General features: G+C 39.5%; 1 long non-coding RNA gene across 1 annotated transcript in view; it reads left to right on the top strand.

The window, feature by feature from the left end:
- Positions 1-19,628, top strand: part of LOC133635932 (uncharacterized) — a 578,226-nt gene that overhangs the window by 246,743 nt on the left and 311,855 nt on the right. The gene's annotated exons all lie outside the window — the stretch shown is intronic.

Raw genomic sequence — 19,628 nt, 5'->3', positions numbered from 1 at the left:
GACATGACTCGGCGGCCGAGGAACAGTGTTTACAGCAGTGAGGAGGATGAGGAAGAGGCTGAGATGTATGAGCACGATTACGACGGCATGATGGCAAAGCCTGGTACCACCTTGGGAAAACGCTCTGGACACGGGAAGAGGATGAGAAGTTGAAGAAGCTTGTTGAGCTTCATTGATCAGAAGACTGGAAAGTAATTGCAAGTTTACTATCTAAAGGTACAGATGTGCACTGTCAGCACAGATGTCAAAAGGTTCTTAACCCAGAATTAATCAAAGGAAAAAGTGAAGACCATGATTCAAGATTATATAGGGTACATGCAATGTGTAGACTATCAGGGCTATGTCGGTTACAGGGATTCAATATTGTGTCTACAGACGACAGCAGATTCAGTATTACGTGGTAAGTTTGGATTTTTTCTCATTGACTGTTCAAGTCACACATTTGATGTTGGTGAGATACAGTCAGGACAATGTATTCCATCCCAAGACTAATGTAGAGAGAGTGGAATTTCGCAATTCACTTCCCGGAGTTGGACAAACTCTTAAAAGAAATGGCTATTTTTTTCAGTCAAGAAAACCGCAAACAGATCCTACTGAAAAAACTCAATCTGAAGCTACAACTCAATGTGTGAAAACCTGCAAAAGACATATAAATCTGACCACCATTCTTAACATGGAAGAGGACGGGATCTGGAATAGAAGGTAATTCTGCATGAGATTCTACATACTAAACCCTCCAACAAGACACACCCACTAATTTCAAACGTATATATATATATATATATATATATATATATATATATATATATATATATATATATATATATATATATATATATATATATATATATATATATATATATATATATATATATATATATATATATATATATACTGTATATGAGGAGCTACAAGGTGCTTTATATCATCGTGGCAGACTTTTCTGGGGACAACTCTGTGGATGGTCTCCCCAATGTCTCTCAGGATGCTGATTCCAACCACCACGCAGACTGTTAAGACCTTCAGAGTGAGGTATACCAGGACCCTGCTAGGAGCTACACCCATCTCACCGCCGATGTAATCTGTGATGGCGTCTGCTTCTACCCTGACTCGCCATACTGCATAGCAGGAAGTTCTGCATTTGATTTTGATGTCTCTGATGTATCTTACTCTATACCGTCATACCCTCCATACGGTCCTAAATATGCGAGCACAGAAGAAGGTCCAACAGATATAGTTTACAAAGAGGCAAACCTGGATGCGTTCTTCACACCATCTAACTCGCCTCAACCTTATCAACGGCTGCAAGAAAGTGTTGATTTTCCAGAGACTGTGAAGGCCTGCATTGCAACGGCTGTGCGAGCGGTGGTGTTTGAACAGGTGAAAAAAGACTGTTACGGGTGTCAGATTGAGCATCCCAGTCAACAACAACAACATCCATGTCTCTATCCTCTAGAACCTCGATATTTTCCTGCTAACTTTAAACTTTTAATAGGCAAAGTGTTGACGTATGACGTAAAGTATGCCTTGGAAATAATTGGGTTAGACATAGTAGAGGGTAGAGTGGAAGGGGCAGCAGATGCTTTTCTTAATGAACTAAAGACTGAAGAAAACCTTTTAGAAAAGGTTGACGTGATCACAAACATATACACCAATGGAAAAAGGGAGAAAGAGGATTTGCTGGAGCATTTCCTAGGTTTCTGGAATCCTTAAAAAAAATGGGGTGTTATTATAGACCAAAACCAATCTAAACCTATCTTTTAAAACTTGTATTCAATAAAAAACACAAAACATAAAATTTATGTTGATTGGTGTACTAAATGCAGCTTGTGTCTGAAATATTAATAATAGTTTTTTTTATTATAGAAACATGTGTATTAATCATTAAAATGTGTAACTTGTGTCGGAATTATTAACAATTGTTTTTTTATTATAGAAACGTGTATTACTCATTAAAATGTGTAACTTGTGTCAGAATTATTAACAATTGGTGTTTGTTTTAATATATAGAAACTTGTATTCAATAAAAAACACAAAGGGATGCACTCTCATCTTTTCTGGCCATTAGTAGACATGTCTTTAGACAAGACAGAAAGTGTACTGAGATGTATTTACTATGACCTTGCAAGAGCCGGATCATATGCAGGTATAGAGAGACTTCAAAGAGCTGTAGAAAAGCAGATGGGTGAAAAAGTTAGCATTTCTCAAGTGCAAGAATGGCTATAAGCTCAGGATGCATATAATTTACACAAAACAGCCAGAAAAACATTTGCTAGAAATCGTGTTTTTACCCCACGTCCTCTATATCAATTTCAAGCTGATCTTTGTGATATGACCTCTCTATATAAAAACAAAAATCCCTTTAAATTCTTACTTACAGTAATAGATGTGTTTTCAAAGAATGCTTACGCACGTGTGTTAAAAAACAAGACGGCGTCTGAAGTTGCATCAGCCTTTTCTTCAATTTTAGAAGAGAGCGGTAACCCTGTTAAAGTTTAAACCGATGCAGGAAAATAATTTTTTAATCGTGTTTTTAAAAAAACTAATGAACAAACATAACATGACATTTTGCAACAGGTAGCGATCTAAAGGCCTCTGTGGTTGAACAGTTTAATCGAACATTGAAGACAAAAACGTGGCCGTTTTTCACAGCTAAAAACATTTGAAGGTACGTGGACGTGATTCAAGATTTGCTTGACAGTTACGACAATAGTTATCACAGTAGTATAAAAATGAAACCTGTGCAGGTAACACCTGCCAAGACATCACAAGTGTTTGAAAATTTAAACGGGACACTACCACTGACCGATAAACCTCCTGCGTTTAAATTCAAAGAGGGTGACATTGTAAGGATTTCGGAATACCGTGGTGTATTCGATAAAATGTATGAACAATCATTTACCAATGAAAATGTTATAGTAAACAAGTGTATTCCCAGATTCCCCCCTGTATATAAATTAAAGAGATGGAAGAGGTGAAATCCTGAAAGGGACATTCTATGAACCATAATTGCAGAAAGTGAGAATCATGCGTTACAGACATTCTCATATAGAAAACATTTTAGACAGGAAAATTAAAAACGGTCAAAAGATGCTTTTAGTTCAATGGCATGGATGGCCACGTCAGTTTGACTCGTGGTTACCTGCTAAAGAGGTTATAAACCTTCGGAGAAACAGAAACAAGAAACAACGGAAAACAGAATAATGGACGAACATGCCTCCTTCTATGTGACGTTACCATCAAACGCATGTCACAACATATTTCCTGACAATGACAACTCAAATTATACGGTTACATTGTCCCAACCTATAATATTACAAGGATCTAATGAGGTGGCGTTGGCTGAGATAATGTATTGTCATGCATGGAATAATATTATGGCTTCTAAAGGGGGTTTTGAGCTAACAGATCATACGAGACCAGAGGATCCCGCACACTATCTGAAAATCCTGTCAGGGCATTATGACAATGTTGAACAAACAGTGAAAGAGATGAACGCTATACTTAAGAGTGTAAAAGTTTATCTAATTGTATATTACAGTTCTATAAACAAAATAATTTCAATATTTGGGACTGGTAGATTTTCTATTAAGTTTGAAGCCCCACTTACCTACTACATGTTGGATTTTGAACCAGGTGAATGGGTAGAAACGTTGACAAAAGCAAAGAGTAAATATCCATGCGATATTAATGGAGGCCAGTACAATTTTTACGTATGTACAAATATTGTAGAAGCCCAGCATGTTGGAGACTATGTTGTACCACTTCTAAGAATCATTAAAAAGGAAGGATCATATGGTGATCTGGTCACTTTCTCCTACAATTGTTTACACTACGTTCCTGTTAATAAACAGCGCATACAGGATATCCAAATTGAATTAAAAACAGATTTAAACACCCCTATACGGTTCACATACGGGAAAACAATTTGCAAGCTACATTTTAGATTAATATTAAAGTAGTTCATCTGAATTCAATGCCAAAAAATGAGTTTGCAAAGGTTTGTGAATTATTGCGTTAACCAGGCTGGAGGTGGTTCAATAAGTGGCTTTGCAGAGACACCTGTAATTTACGGACGAGGTCTTGGATCCATGCTGAGTAGAACATTCAGATGTGTCCTACTCTTTCTTAAACACGGTGCTAATATTGCTAAACCAAATTTGAAAACTGCAGCCAAGGGGATAGCATCCGACGTCGCTGGAGCAGTCACCAGTCATATTGTCAATCGTGCCAGTCAGCGTCAGGATCCACAGGAAGGATCAGGTCAACCACGCATCGCACGTTGAAAAGGAAAAAGAAGTCTAACATAATTACCACAGATTACAGCCATAAAAAAGCGTAAAACCTCTGCAAAAATACAGCGAAACCTTAAAAAACAACAAGGCGGAAGAAATATATTTTGAAACATGTCTCTCACTCATCTCTCGACACAGGGTACCAAATCACAACTGGACCTTTTTGCACCACCGATGACATGGCTATCCATAGATCAGACCAATTATGTAGCGATCCACCCTTTAAACTTTATCACCAATCAAGAAGTGCTAAATTTCATGGTACCAGGAAGCGGAAGTTTCTATTTTGACCTCAACTCAACACTGCTCTATCTACGACTTAAGATTACTAAAGCCGATGGCACGGATCTCGGTGCTGATGAAAAGTGTGTGATAATAAAATATCCTCTGAATACTATATTCTCACAGGTAGACGCCAGACTAAACTATGTCCTCATCAGCTCATCATCCGCAACACATCCTTACAGATATATTATTGAAACCCTGCTCAACTTTTCACGTAAAACATTGGAGTCCCAGTTTTCAGGAGGGCTGTGGTACAAAGATGATGGCGAGGATTTGGATTCAATCAACATGGGAGATGATGCCACAAACAAAGGTCTTGTCAAACGTGCAAGCTTTGGTCGTACTTCATGCCCATTTGTGTTAATTGGACCCCTGCACACTGACTTTTTTTTTTCTGAAAGACTCTTGCTAAACAATGTGGATGTACGTTTGAAACTTGTCAAAGCTAAAAGTATTTTTACATTGATGTCTGAGGCTGGGTACAATTTAATTTCAATTTTGTCAAAAAAGTACAAGTCTCCCCTGATGTCAGCAGCTCTAATGAAATCCAATGCCATTTACCCAATAACCCGTGTAGTGGTTAAGAATTTTACTATCCTTTCACAATCGCGTGTGTGTTCTCAGGATAACTTATATTTGGGAAAACTTCCAAAATATATATCGTAGGAATTGTCGACCATAGAGCATTTGTTGGAACATGGGAATTAAACCCCTTCAAGTTCCAGCATGCAAATCTTGAATACTTCTCGCTCAGCGTGAATTCACGTTTCATCCCTGCAAAACCATGCCAACCACGATTTCACACAAATCAGAGTGTTCGTGAATTTTATAACTTTTATCTGGGTACAAACAGACATATCAGAGACTCGTCGCTATGTATTGACCGTGAAAACTTTGAAAACGGTTACTCATTATTTTTATTCAATCTCTAATTAATTAGTTGCTTATTAACATGCAAATTAGTAACATATTGGCTCTTAATTATTATTATTATTAATACCTTATTCAGCACGGCCTTATTATTCAATCAGTAAGCCATTAACTAAGAGTATTCCCTCAATAACCTCAGAATTATTGCTTATTAGTAACCCTAACCTTAACCCTAACCCTTATATGTTCCCCTAGTGTCCAAATAACTCTAAATTAAGTATTTGTTACTTTAATAAGCAACTAATTAATGGTGAATATGTTCCCCATACTAAAGGGTTACCCATATGTCATATACAATTTTATTTAATACAGAATACATATCACAGTACATAAAGAATACATATACAGTAGATATCCACATAGAATTCAGGAAGAAAAGAATGACCATAGATGATGAATGAAATACTTTATTGATACACCTTTTTTGTGAATTATTGTCCAATACATATTTCATATAATATTTTATTTAATACAGTACACATATCACAGTACATAAATAATACATATAGAAACCCTCATAAAATACAAAAGCCAAATAAGTCTAATAAGAAATGTGTAGCATTCTCATCAGGTCAACTCATCATTAATCTACACACAGTATTTCACCAACTATCTAACAGCCAAATGGCAATGTTTTCCCATCTGCAAAAAAACGTCTCTTGTCATAGACAAGCGCGAGGTTGATCACACGTTGTTTATTAGTGAGGTCAAATGTTTTCATATTGCGTGTTATTTTATTATATTGAGCGGGGATTTTACGATCGCTGTCAGAATCTTTGAGATAGTCAGTCAGAGTGTCAAAGTGAATTTTTTGACAGTTTTTATAATTTTGTGTAATCCCTTTAGCACGTAAAGTTGCTTTACCTCGTTTTGTAAAATAGGCGTACGATTTTGGACCCAGCGCTGACCAGTTGCAAATAAAATCATCAGGATCTAATTCGGATGTCAAATCACCCAAATAATTACCGGGTGGTGGATTATATTGATCAGAGGGAGTGAATGCGTACACCACAGAATCAGTATCGCAGTACAAAACACGTTCTTTGAACAAATCTAATTGCTTGTACCTGTAGAGTTCAAGGCGTGCATATGAAGTTGTAAATGCTGCTATAAAAATATTTGCATCACCTACTGGTGAGACACACTGAGGACCATGCCGCCGTTGAACGAGTGCCACATCATCGTTCATGAAGTGAAACTGAAATGTCAAACCTGCTAAAAAAGACAAATTTAAAAAATGGTTTAGGCGTGTTAACGAGACTGGTCGCCAGATGGTTCCCATTTTGCCCGAGTTTACCCCAGAGACTACAGAGTAAAGTCTTAGCTATCTGTCTTTTCGCGGGATTGTAGAGAATTTTCCCAGGTTCGAGTCCAATACTTTGATTCTCTTTGTAATCACTGATGTAAGCATGCTTACTTGAAAGATCTTCAACTCCTGAAGGATATCCTGAGGCTTCTTGTTTCTGTTTAAGAAATGTGTAGATATAATCTTTAAACAGTTTGTCTGATTTCTCTTCAAAGTGCCATACTTCATAAATTTCAGCCAGAAGGTATCCCTTTCTCAATGCTTCAATTACCTCGACCGTCACCCATACACCTTGAAGGGACCTCTCATTGAGATTGTGCGTACATGATGTAACCTGATTGTTCATGAATGCGCATGTGCGATAAAGTGTGAAAAATATTTTCCCATGTCATTTCTCATAGGCAACAGAGGGAAAAACAATTTTCGTGGTGGGTGTACTTTAGCATGTATTAATCCAAAGTAGTTTTCAACATGGTGGAAATTGCTTCTAATAATTTTTGGATGACCAAGAGAGTATTGACACTTCGTGTTTACAAAAGAATAAAGCGATGTGAAGTCAACATAATTTATTTGCTCCTGTGGACCGGCTACATGACGTAGACTGATTGCCTCCGTGTGACCACCATATAAGGCATGTCTAGGTTCTATCGGGATTGGTTCTTGAAATCTCTCCAAGAAAGATTTAACAGAAAGATTAGATTTTTTCATGAAATTCCAATGATATTCCCACCTGACCACGACAGTCTGAATGTTGTAATAAGTCTGTAACACAGAAATCCTCTCCAAAGTGCTTGAGTACAGTTCGTTAAAACATGTCTGAGAGAGAGGTGATTTATCATGGAGGTTGAAACATTCGGGACACCCGTGAAAATAGCATCCTAGAAATTCAAAGACAGTTTTCGGACCATTTAACTCTGCACATCCATCTACACAATACCTGCCAATTTTAAACTCACCGCCATTCAAAGCATGTCTTATTGGAATACCTCGTGAGAAGGCTTGAAACTCCAGCCGTTGAATAGAAGCGTGTGAGAAAGCTTTCTCACTCGTAGCGTAATTGTTTGGACAGGGAATTGCGATTGTATTTGGTTTGGTTTAGGAAATTGGTTTGAAAAACCGACAATGCTGCAGAAGCAATTGTGACGCTTTCACATGGGTCGCAAGATGTTGTCTTTACAAATTCATCGCGGAGGTTGCACATACCTTCGGCCAGAATTTTAACATCGTTTTTACAATAAGCTAGTAGGGATGATGTTTGATAAGAAATTATCGAGTTCGAGCCTATTATCGAATCCTCTTATCGAACCGATTCCTTATCGATTCTCTTATCGAGTCCAGATAGGTTGTTGTATATGGAAAAAAACACACAATGTTTGGTTTAACAAATCACTTCACATTCTCTACTGCTCGCTACTATAGTATTACCATATCTGAGTTATTGTGCAGAAATGTGGGGAAATAACTACAAATGTGCGCTACATTCGTTAACCGTGTTAACAAAAAAATTAATTAGACTGATACATAATGTTGGATATAGAGAACATACAAACACTTTATTTATTGAGTCAAAAATATTAAAGTTCGATGATTTGGTAAAATTGCAAACAACTAAAATGATGTGGAATTAAATGATGGAATGGATTAAGTAAAGAAGTTAAACATTGTACTGATATGATCCAGTTTAAGAGGTTGTTCAAATGAATACTGCTTACAAAGTACAAAGAAGAACAATTATGAGAAATACTTTCAACCTTATTGAAAATAAGATATTCTTCATCTCAGTATATTAATAATGACTGAATTAATTAATTACATATTACAAAACTGTTGTATATACTAATTCACAGATGTTTTATTATATAAAGGTCAGTAAATGATGTATATATTTGTAAACGCTAAGAAGTGGGAAAGGGGTAGGATTAAATAAGCTTTACTTCTTCCTACTCCTGTAAAGTGAAATTATATGAAACTGTGATGTATTATACTGTAAGTGTGTTCATGTTCCAAATAAACTAAAGAAATAAAGAAAGCACTAGTTTATTAGACAAACTTGCAAACTCTGTCGTGGTGTAGATTACAAGATAACGTTAACGTTATCAGACACATACAAAAAGGCTCACGTTAATGTTACCGTTAGCTGCTGACTATGCTTAGGTAACATTAGTTTAGCTAACATTACTGCAGTCCTGGTTGACATAAGAGGTACATTACTACAAGTGAGCATATATGGAAATTAACCGGCAACATTAACTTTAGTTACTAACCGGCGTCACCGCCACTGTAACTGGGACAGGGGCAGCTGGCAGAAGAAGAGGGGCGTTCTCCGTCGTCTCTGCCGCTGCTTCGAAGACACGACACGCTTGTTGTACTTCCCCCGCTTACACGAGAGCGAAGCCTGGCAATAATTGCATATTGTCGCTTCCTTGTTTTTTTTGGTGAAATTAAGCTATGCCTTGGAACACTTTTTCCGGTCCATTTTTTTTCTGCTTTTCCTATCTGCGCCTAATGACTGAGCTACGTGACGTCATTTCTTGTGATATCACACGGGGCATTTCTTGTCGGGACGAGATTCGTTCCCAGGGATTCGAATAAAGAACCAACTCTTTTTCTTTACTATTGTCATGATCCGTGGTCCGGATCATGTTTTTTTTAGTTATGCTGTTAGTACCTAGTTTCACTTCCTTGTTTTGTTTTGTTTCCATGGTTACTCATTAGTTTTCACCTGTCACGTCACGCACCTGTTTTACGTTTTGAGTCACGCACCTGTTTTCACCAATCATGTCACTGTTATTTAAGTCTACCTTTGTTCATCACTCGTTCTGCCTGCATTGTCTTTGTCACACCAGTTTATGTCTCTTGCTGACCAAGTAAGTTTTCCTAGTCCAGGCCATAGCTTCTAACTAGCAGCTTCTTTTGTGTTTTAGGCACGCTTGCCTTTTTGCTTTATTGTTTGTGTTTGTGATAGTTTGAGTGATTTATGTTTAATAAATCCAAGGTCGCCTTCATGCTGTCGTTTGGAGCCAATTTTGCATCGGAAGAACAACCCCGCAGCGAGCTGCGGACCCCCCCACGTGACAGTATGCAGGCAGCAGACGTTCTTCCGCAGACGGGCAATGACGAGGTGATGGAGACGCGCTGGCGAAGATGGAGGCCAACCAGAAAGGCTTCTTTTCGCCAGCATGGCGCGTCGTTCCCCCAGGATCCTCCTCCGGACAACATAATTCCCCAACCAGCCCAGTCTTCCTCGCCGCCGCAGGAGACCTGTGCTGATGATGTCATCCCGCCCACTGGTGATGACGTCAGAGACCAAGACTTTTTTTTAGATACTATTTACGCCCTCTGTCAGCCGCCCACTAAGGACTTTGTTTAAAAAAAGAATCCTTTTGAGAAAATGTTTTCTAAATTTAGATTTTTTTCAGACCCAGTCTAAAGTGGGGGTGGTGAATAGACATTTTGGACAATTTAATGGGGAGGATTCTGCCCCCCTCCTGACCTCCCTCCACCCACCCCAAAAAACGGTTCCAGACGGGGAGCGCGTCTGGTATCCGCTCCTTGAGGGGGGGGCTAGGGCCAGGAGCTGTAATAGTGGGGTGACTCAGCTGCGCCCAGCCAGGCAGCAACCTCCGGCCCGTCCACCACCACCGGTCTTTCGGCCTGCCAAGCAGCAACCCCCAGCTAGGCCACCTGCACCACGTCAAGTTCCACGCGGCCAAGCTCCGGTACCGGCTCCACGTGGCCAAGCTCCGGTACCAGCTCCACGACGCCAAGCTCCGGTTCCTGCACCACGACGCCAAGCTCCGGTTCCTGCACCACGACGCCAAGCTCCAGTTCCTGCTCCACGACGCCAAGCTCCGGTTCCAGCTCCACGCTGCCAAGCTCCGGTTCCAGCTCCACGCTGCCAAGCTCCAGTTCCAGCTCCACGCTGCCAAGCTCCGGTTCCAGCTCCACGTTGCCAAGACCAAGACCCACGCTGCCAAGACCAAGACCCACGCCGCCAAGACCAGGACCCACGCCGCCAAGACCAGGACCCACGCTGCCAGGACGCACCACGCCAAGCTTCGTCATCTGCTACTTCCACGCCTGTCACGACGACGAAGCGCCTGCCTTCTCGTCTGCCACGGATGTGGCCGCTGCCGGGTCATCCGCCACGCCGGGTGCGCCCGCCTTCTCGTCGGCCACGGGTGTGGCCCTACCCGGGTCGTCCACCTCGCCTGCGGCGGCAGCGAGTGGAACACATGACTATGCGTCGGTGGATTCGGGGCCACTTGGCCTGGCGACCCACCGCCATGTCCCCCTCCCGCCCTCCCATGACTCTTGTTCTTTTTATTTTTTTTGTTTATGGACATCTGGTATCTGTCCTTGAGGAGGGGATTCTGTCATGATCCGTGGTCCGGATCATGTTTTGTTTAGTTATGCTGTTAGTTTTGGACTTCCTTAGTTCCTGGTTTCACTTCCTTGTTTTGTTTTGTTTCCATGGTTACTCATTAGTTTTCACCTGTCACGTCACGCACCTGTTTTACGTTTTGAGTCACGCACCTGTTTTCACCAATCATGTCACTGTTATTTAAGTCTACCTTTGTTCATCACTCGTTCTGCCTGCATTGTCTTTGTCACACCAGTTTATGTCTCTTGCTGACCAAGTAAGTTTTCCTAGTCCAGGCCATAGCTTCTGCTAACTAGCAGCTTCTTTTGTGTTTTAGGCACGCTTGCCTTTTTGCTTTATTGTTTGTGTTTGTGATAGTTTGAGTGATTTATGTTTAATACATCCAAGCTCACCTTCACACTGTCGTCCGGAGCCGATTTTGCATCGGAAGAACAACCCCACAGCGAGCTGCGGACCCCCCCACGTGACAACAATAGTGGTCTTGATAACGGGTACTGGTTCTCAAAAAGTAATTTTCTTATCGAACAACCGGGAAAACCGGGTTCAAGTATCATCCCTATAAGTAGTAACTTTTCTTTGTCTTTGTTCTCATGTAGCAAACATGTTTAATTTACGCTCCGTTGGACGTGTCAGTTGTTGAAATAGTTATTTCAGGTTGCTTACAGATCGCACACAGTTTGACGGGACATCTGTGGTCTTTAGGGTCTTTGATAGATGTATAATAAACCCATTTACAATCCGGGAATTTTTTATTAATCTGACAATTGCTCACCATCCTTTGAGTGCTCGGGTGGGATTTTAACTCAGGATAACGTGTATAACACCGTGTATTCGCGCAGTATCTGTTGCAATCTTCACAATACATTATATTCATTGGGTCTTGTTTACAATCGGTACAGCAGACACAGCCATACTTGCCAACCTTGAGACCTCCAAATTTGGGAGATTTGGGGGGTTGAGGTGGGCGGGGCCAGGGGGCGGGGTTAAGGGGGAGGAGTATATTCATAGCTAGAATTCACTGAAATTCAAGTATTTCTTATATATATATATATATATATATATATATATATATATATATATATATATATATATATATATATATATATATATATATATAAATAAAATAAATACTTGACTTTCAGTGAATTCTAGCTATATGTATGTATATATATATATATATATATATATATATATATATATATATATATATATATATATATATATATATATATATATATATATATATATATGTATTTTATTTAATATATATAAATATATACATATAAATACTTCAATTTCAGTGTTCATTTATTTACACATATACACACATAACACTCCTCTCCACTCATTGTTATATTTGAAAGTGCAATGCTGTGCAGCCAGTAGCACAGCCTTTGAAGGAGCATAGGTATGGGCAGTGTAATATTCTGGGTTGGAGTTAATAACCAGGCGAGGTGACGAAGTTACGTCTCTTTACTTCATACTTCAGAACCGACTCCCACACTTGCCGTCAGGGTGCGCAATACAACGTAAACCGTCGGCTAACCAAAGAGTAACCACAGAACACTATACGGTATAGTGTTCTGTGGTTACTTTTTGGTTGGCCAAGCGGACGTGACGACAGGCTGTCCTCACTCAGGTCCGCACGGACCTGGAGGGAGCGTGCCTTAAGTCCGGCTGGAAATCGGGAGAAATTCGGGAGAATGGTTGTCCCGGGAGATTTTCAGGAGAGGGACTGAAATTCGGGAGTCTCCCGGAAAATTCGGGAGGGTTGGCAAGAATGGACACAGCAGCTTTTTTCTTATAAGTGCTTGTATTGGCAAGAATATCCGCTGTGACAATGCTTGCAGAAAAATGTAACACCTACAAAACCCTTAACATTAGTTATCCCATTATAATGATTCTGGTGCAAAAGAAGATAGTGTGTAGTTTCTTGCGTCAGTGTTCCTGTTTGAAATGTAACCAAGTTTTTCTTGCGCTATCAGAAGTCTGATAAAAGACAACAATTTTACACCCTAACAACTGTTCAGATTTGACAATTTCATTGAATGTGACGCCTGTGTCAAAAGTCAAAACTACACTGGTGTGCATGTTACAACCAACAGTCGTAGCTTCTGTATTTTGTCAATTTACGGTTTGCCAGTAATGCCAGATTTATGGCGAAACATGTTTGATTGATGTTGGGGAGTACAAATAAATGCTTTGCTTTTTTCTTTATAATTTCAACCTCTAGACAGGCTCTTCCCACCCCAATGCTCAGGTCTCACAAAATTTACAATCAATTCTAGGGTATCGTGGGTGAAAACCGACATGTTGCTTTGAATTCATCTGTCTAAGAGCTCCTGAATTTCGGACGGTGACCCAATTCCGTAGCGCATCGTCATTGAGACGTCGTCTTGTAAAAGATCGGCTCGTAAATTTTAATTTTAACTTCAAATTATTGATGGAAAACCCCTTGAGATGCAGCATCTCGTTTTCAAGGGGGACCAAAGACATTTAAAATTAACACAATACAGTACAACACAGGACAAGTTACACAACAAACAATTATAGACAATCATTAAAGACAATTTTGCTGAGATACCTCTCAGCTCACACAACTCTCTCAGAATTTACAATATTTACAATAGAATAACATATAATGCAGTAAAAATAAATATAATAATATTAAATTAAATTCCAACCAAGGACATACTACATACAGTGGCATTCAGTTTTAAGATAAACAAAAATAGACATTTTCAAGGGACCAATAGTTGATAAAGACCTCAGAGAGACTGACAGATGATTCCAGTCAAAGGGGGCTCTAAAAGAAAAGGAACTCCATGGCCAGGTCTTTACGCACAGTAGGGACAGTAAATGTAGACTATTGAGAGTGTCTTAGAGGGTAAGATGATGTAAAGGGCACAAGAAAACATTTCAAATATGCTGGTAGATTAAAATAAATAAAAACCAGTGGTAAAGCCGTCGCTTGTCAGGATGGAGCCAGTTGAGTTGGGTGTATAAATGACAATGATGAGTTCTGTATGGACAACTTAAAATACATCTACCCAGGCTGTTAAACAAAACATTAAGAGGTTTAAGGTGTATATCATAGGTATTAAAATAAACAATGTCCGCTGGTAAAATAAATTGAGAGATTATTTTCCTTCTGACTTGAAATGTAAAACAGTTTGATGATCTGTATAGTGGCATTAGGCAGGAGTATGTTCTCTTAATGATATAGTCAATATGTAATTTAAAGTTAAGTTCACAGTCAAGCCAGACTCCTAGGTACTTCACAGCATTCTCCTTGGTCATTGGAGTACCATTGTCAAAGTAAATGTTCAAATCCACAAATAGTAGCGAGTGGCGAGTTCCAAAAAGCATATAGAGGAATTTTTTCATATTAAGTTTTAACAAATTAATTCTAATCCAGTTTTGAATTTAATTGAAATCTACCTGAAGCTGATTCTGAAACTGATTCATATTAGCACCTGACATATAGACGACAGTATCGTCAGCATATAAATATACTTGGCATTTAGTACACACTCCAGGAAGGTCATTATTAAATATAGAAAATAAAAGGGGTCCTAATCCTGCAGAACTCCTTTTTCCATGATACTGAGACTGCATCTTTAAAAGCAACAAATTGGCGTCTATTATGAAGATAGGCATTGAACCAGAGGAGAGCATTTCTACTAAGGCCTACCGATTTAAGTTTGTCAAGGAGAATGTAGTGGTCAACTAGATCAAAAGCCTTTGAGAGGTCTAAGAATATAGCACCTGTACAAAAGAGGAGAATATTTGTAATCATGTGTAAATTTAACTAAAGCTGTAGTTGTTGAAACGCCAGAACGAAAGGCAGAATGATAGGGAGACAATACACTAACTTCATTAAGGTAATTGTATGCTTGTTGAAAAATAATATTTTCAAAAATGTTGATAGTGCTACAAATGATAGAAATTGGGCGGTAGTTACCCAAGTCAGTGTTGTCCCCTCCTTTGAAAATTGGAGTTACTCTTGCAGTTTTCCAGATAATAGGGAGAGAAGAAGTGCGTAAAGACAAATTAAACAGGTCAGATAATGGATAACTTAGTATTCAGGATCCAAGTTTGATAAATTTGGCCTCGAGGCCATCTCGGCCGGCGCTGCTATTTTTCATTTCGGAGATCGCTTGCAGTACATCAGAGGGTAAAATTTAACTAAAGGAGAATGATGCTTCAGTTTTATCTAAGGGATAGGCCACATACGCAGTACTCTCTGCACAGTTAACAGAGGAGAAATGTACATTAAAGGCCTCAGAAATTATGTGAGATTCTGAGATAACATTATTATTTATAAGAAAACAATCAGTGGTATCATTTGACCTGTTTAGAAGATGATCCAAGTGCTTCCAAAACTGTTTAGGGTTGTTCCAGTTTTGATTAAAGGTTTCTTTGTCCATCCATCCATCCATCTTCTTCCGCTTATCCGAGGTCGGGTCGCGGGGGCAGCAGCCTAAGCAGGGAAGCCCAGACTTCCCTCTCCCCAGCCACTTCGTCCAGCTCTTCCCGGGGGATCCCGAGGCATTCCCAGGCCAGCCGGGTGACATAGTCTTCCCAACGTGTCCTGGGTCTTCCCCGTGGCCTCCTACCGGTTTCTTTGTAATAATCCGATTTTGCATTACGCGCTTGTGTTTTACTGTGATTTCTAAGTTGATGATATGAGTCCCAATCAGCAGCGTTTTTAGTTGATCTACAAACGTTTGTATATTTTTCCCATGCCGTATCCCTTTTCTTAAAAATACTTATAAGATCTGGGCTAATCCATGGGAGGTGTCTACCTTTGGTACGAATTGTTTTAAATGGGGCATGTTTATCAATTACATTCAAGACTTAACTATGGAAAAAATCCCAAGCTTCCTCTACTGAAGGAATCAGTAGAATTCTGGCCCCGTTTATATTATCAAGGTCATTAAAAAATTGTTCAGTATTTATATTGTTGCATTGTCTAACTCTAATATATTTTGGTGGAAGTTTAGGCATTCTGATTTTCAACATGCAGAACACAATTGAGTGATCACTGAGACTACCTGACAATATACCAGATGCAATAATTCTATCTGGGTGAGTAGTGAGTATCCAGTCTATTAAAGAGGAGGAGTGTTGGGTGACCCTAGTTGGTTCTTTTATAAGCTGAGTGAGGTTAGCACTTGCAATTAGGTTCCGATCACTGTGCATCACTGTGCTCGCAGTGATGCGGAGGGAGACCGCAGCCGATTGGGTGAGGACGGTCAAAGGTGCACAGAGCCTTGACGGACAGGAGTGGACACGCAATGCACACGGATCTGGTTGAAGTTCAAGCACCAGATCCGGTTGGTGTTGTGTTTGCCCTGTTTTGTTGAACTCCATCATCTCCGCAGGTCTCTGCCTCTTACACCCTCTCTCCTTCATTAAAGCTGTCGATTAAAGGCCTACTGAAACCCACTACTACCGACCACGCAGTCTGATAGTTTATATATCAATGATGAAATCCTAACATTGCAACACATGCCAATACGGCCAGGTTAACTTATAAAGTGCAATTTTAAATTTCCCGGCAAACTTCCGGCTGAAAACGTTTCGATATGATGACGTTTGCGCGTGACGTCAACAGTGGAAGCGGAAGTGTTCGGAGCCTATTGAATCCAATACAAAAAGCTCTGTTTTCATTTCAAAATTCCACAGTATTCTGGACATCTGTGTTGGTGAATCTTTTGCAATTTGTTTAATGAACAATGGAGACTGCAAAGAAGAAAGATGTAGGTGTGATCGGTGTATTAGCGGCTGGCTGCAGCAACACAACCAGGAGCACTTTGAGGATAGCAGACGCGCTAGCCGAACGACCTCACCTTGACTTCCTCCGTCTCCGGGCCGCCAACCGCATCGGGGATCGGGTGAAGTCCTTCGTCATACCGTCGATCGCTGGAACGCAGGTGAGCAGATGAGAGCTGGCGTAGGTGCAGAGCTAATGTTTTTAGCATAGCTCTGTCGAGGTTCCGTAGCTAAGTTAGCTTCAATGGCGTCGTTAGCAACAGCATTATTAAGCTTCGCCAAGCTGGAAAGCATTAACCGTTTATTTACATGTCTAGAGTTTGGTAGTATTGTTGATCTTCTGTCTATCCTTCCAGTCAGGGACTTATTTGTTTTGTTTCTATTTGCAGTAAAGCCCGATGCTATCATGTTAGCTCAGTAGCTAAAGAGCTTCACTGATGTATTGTCGTGGAGATAAAAGTCACTGTGAATGTCCATTTCGCGTTCTCGAGTCTCATTTTCAAGAGGATATAGTATCCGTGGTGGTTTAAAATACAAATCCGTGATCCACAATAGAAAAAGGAGAGAGTGTGGAATCCAATGAACCCTTGTACCTAAGTTACGGTCAGAGCGAAAAAAGATACGTTCTGCACTGCACGCTAGTCCTTCACTTTCACGTTCCTCATCCACAAATCTTTCATCCTCGCTCAAATTAATGGGGTAATTTAATGGGGTAATCGTCGCTTTCTCGGTCCGAATCTCTCTCGCTGCTGGTGTAAACAATAGGAAAATATGAGCAGTACTTCCTCCGGTGTCGTCACGCTACTTCCGGTAGGGGCAAGGCTTTTTTTTATCAGAGACCAAAAGTTGCAAACTTTATCGTCGTTGTTCTATACTAAATCCTTTCAGCAAAAATATGGCAATATCGCGAAATGATCAAGTATGACACATAGAATGGATCTGCCATCCCCGTTTAAATAAAAAAAAATCATTTCAGTAGGCCTTTAAGCAGTAAATGTAGATTCTAGGTTACAGATGGTCAGTGAATACATGCAGGAAGGTTAATATTGTTCCTGTGTGTTTGATATTTTAATTAAATGACAGAATGTATTTAACTTAATTGTTGAAACTTATTTGTTTGTCAAATAATTGGCTGTCTATTCTAAATGTTCAAATGTTATCTTGATTTATTGGTCAGAGCTTTTATTCAATTTCAACTTGCCTGCATTCTGGGTATTCTGCTACTTGCACTCACAACTCAATATGTTATCATCTTTTGCAGATTGATAATTTTTTTTAAGCTTCATGTGGCAGCCTCTTAATGTTAAGCGTTACCAAGCTCCTTGTGGCAGCTTAGTGATTGTAAGTAATAGGTTATGTGTTTAATGCTGGTACAAGCTGATATCTACCATTGTCATCCTTTTGATGTGATGTATGCTAATTCTCTTTATTCTCTATTTCAGGATTATGATTGTGGCAGTGTAAAGAATGCAGTTTGGAACTAGCTAGCAGGTATTTGTTGTTGCAGCATTTTAGGCAGACTCATGGGCATTTAAGGGGCAGTTATCGCTATTCGTGTCCATATACAGATTGCCATGCAGTTTTAGTACATGGAGTAAGCTACTAAATCATACATACAAAGTTCATGGTAAACAGCAAACTCCCATAACAGCAAAAGTAGCTACATTCAAGTGTCATGTGTGCACATGCAAACACCTAACAAGAGATTATTTTCAACACATAAATCGACATCTGATGCGTAATGAAACGGTTCCATGTATGTTTTTAGGTTGCTCATTTAAAACAAATGTATACAGTACATTTAACACACACAAAAACAGGAAACACAACCAACATTCATTGATAGATTTTAAAGCTAATGTTGTCAGCACAGACAAATCTTCTTTTTTTTTTGTCCTGTCCAGCTTCTCAGGCAAATCATATAGTTAATGTAGATGCCCATATCGGCTGTACAGATTTACTTTACAAAAGAGAAGTGTAGGATACTTCTTTTGTTGCCTTATTTGTATTTGACTTTATTAAATGTATTTATATTATCATTTGATGCAGCCGGACCGGAGCAAGAAGGGATAGAAAGAGAATAAAAGGAAGACAGAGGAGGAAATTGTGGGGACAAGAGAGGGATTAGACAGGAAGACAAAAACAACAATAACAACAACAACAATAGAGCAAAATCAGCAAATACGATATGTCATACTTGCCAACCCTCCCGAATTTTCCGGGAGACTCACGAATTTCAGTGCCTCTCCCAAAAATCTCCCGGGACAACCATTCTCCCGAATTTCTCCCGATTTCCAGCCGGACTTAAGGCACGCACTGAAAGTCAATTATTTATTTTGTTTGTATATATACTGTATATATATCTATATATATATCTATATATATATAAGAAATACTTGAATTTAAGTGAATTCTAGCTATAAATATACCCCTCCCCCTTAACCGCTCCCCCTAGCCCCCCAAATCTCTCAAATGTGGAGGTCTCAAGGTTGGCAAGTATGCGATATGTACAAATATGATGGTAAAAGTGATAGCAAAGAAGCAGTAAGTGAAATAAATAATAATACAGAAATGACAGTGAGCATTATTACACTACAAATGGAGCAATACAAATACCAATAGAAATAGCGCTATTGATAATGAACAATAC

This window comes from Entelurus aequoreus, linkage group LG02 (genome assembly GCF_033978785.1).
Source record: "Entelurus aequoreus isolate RoL-2023_Sb linkage group LG02, RoL_Eaeq_v1.1, whole genome shotgun sequence".
NCBI lineage: Eukaryota > Metazoa > Chordata > Actinopteri > Syngnathiformes > Syngnathidae > Entelurus > Entelurus aequoreus.
This window is presented reverse-complemented; position numbering and strand designations above follow the sequence as displayed.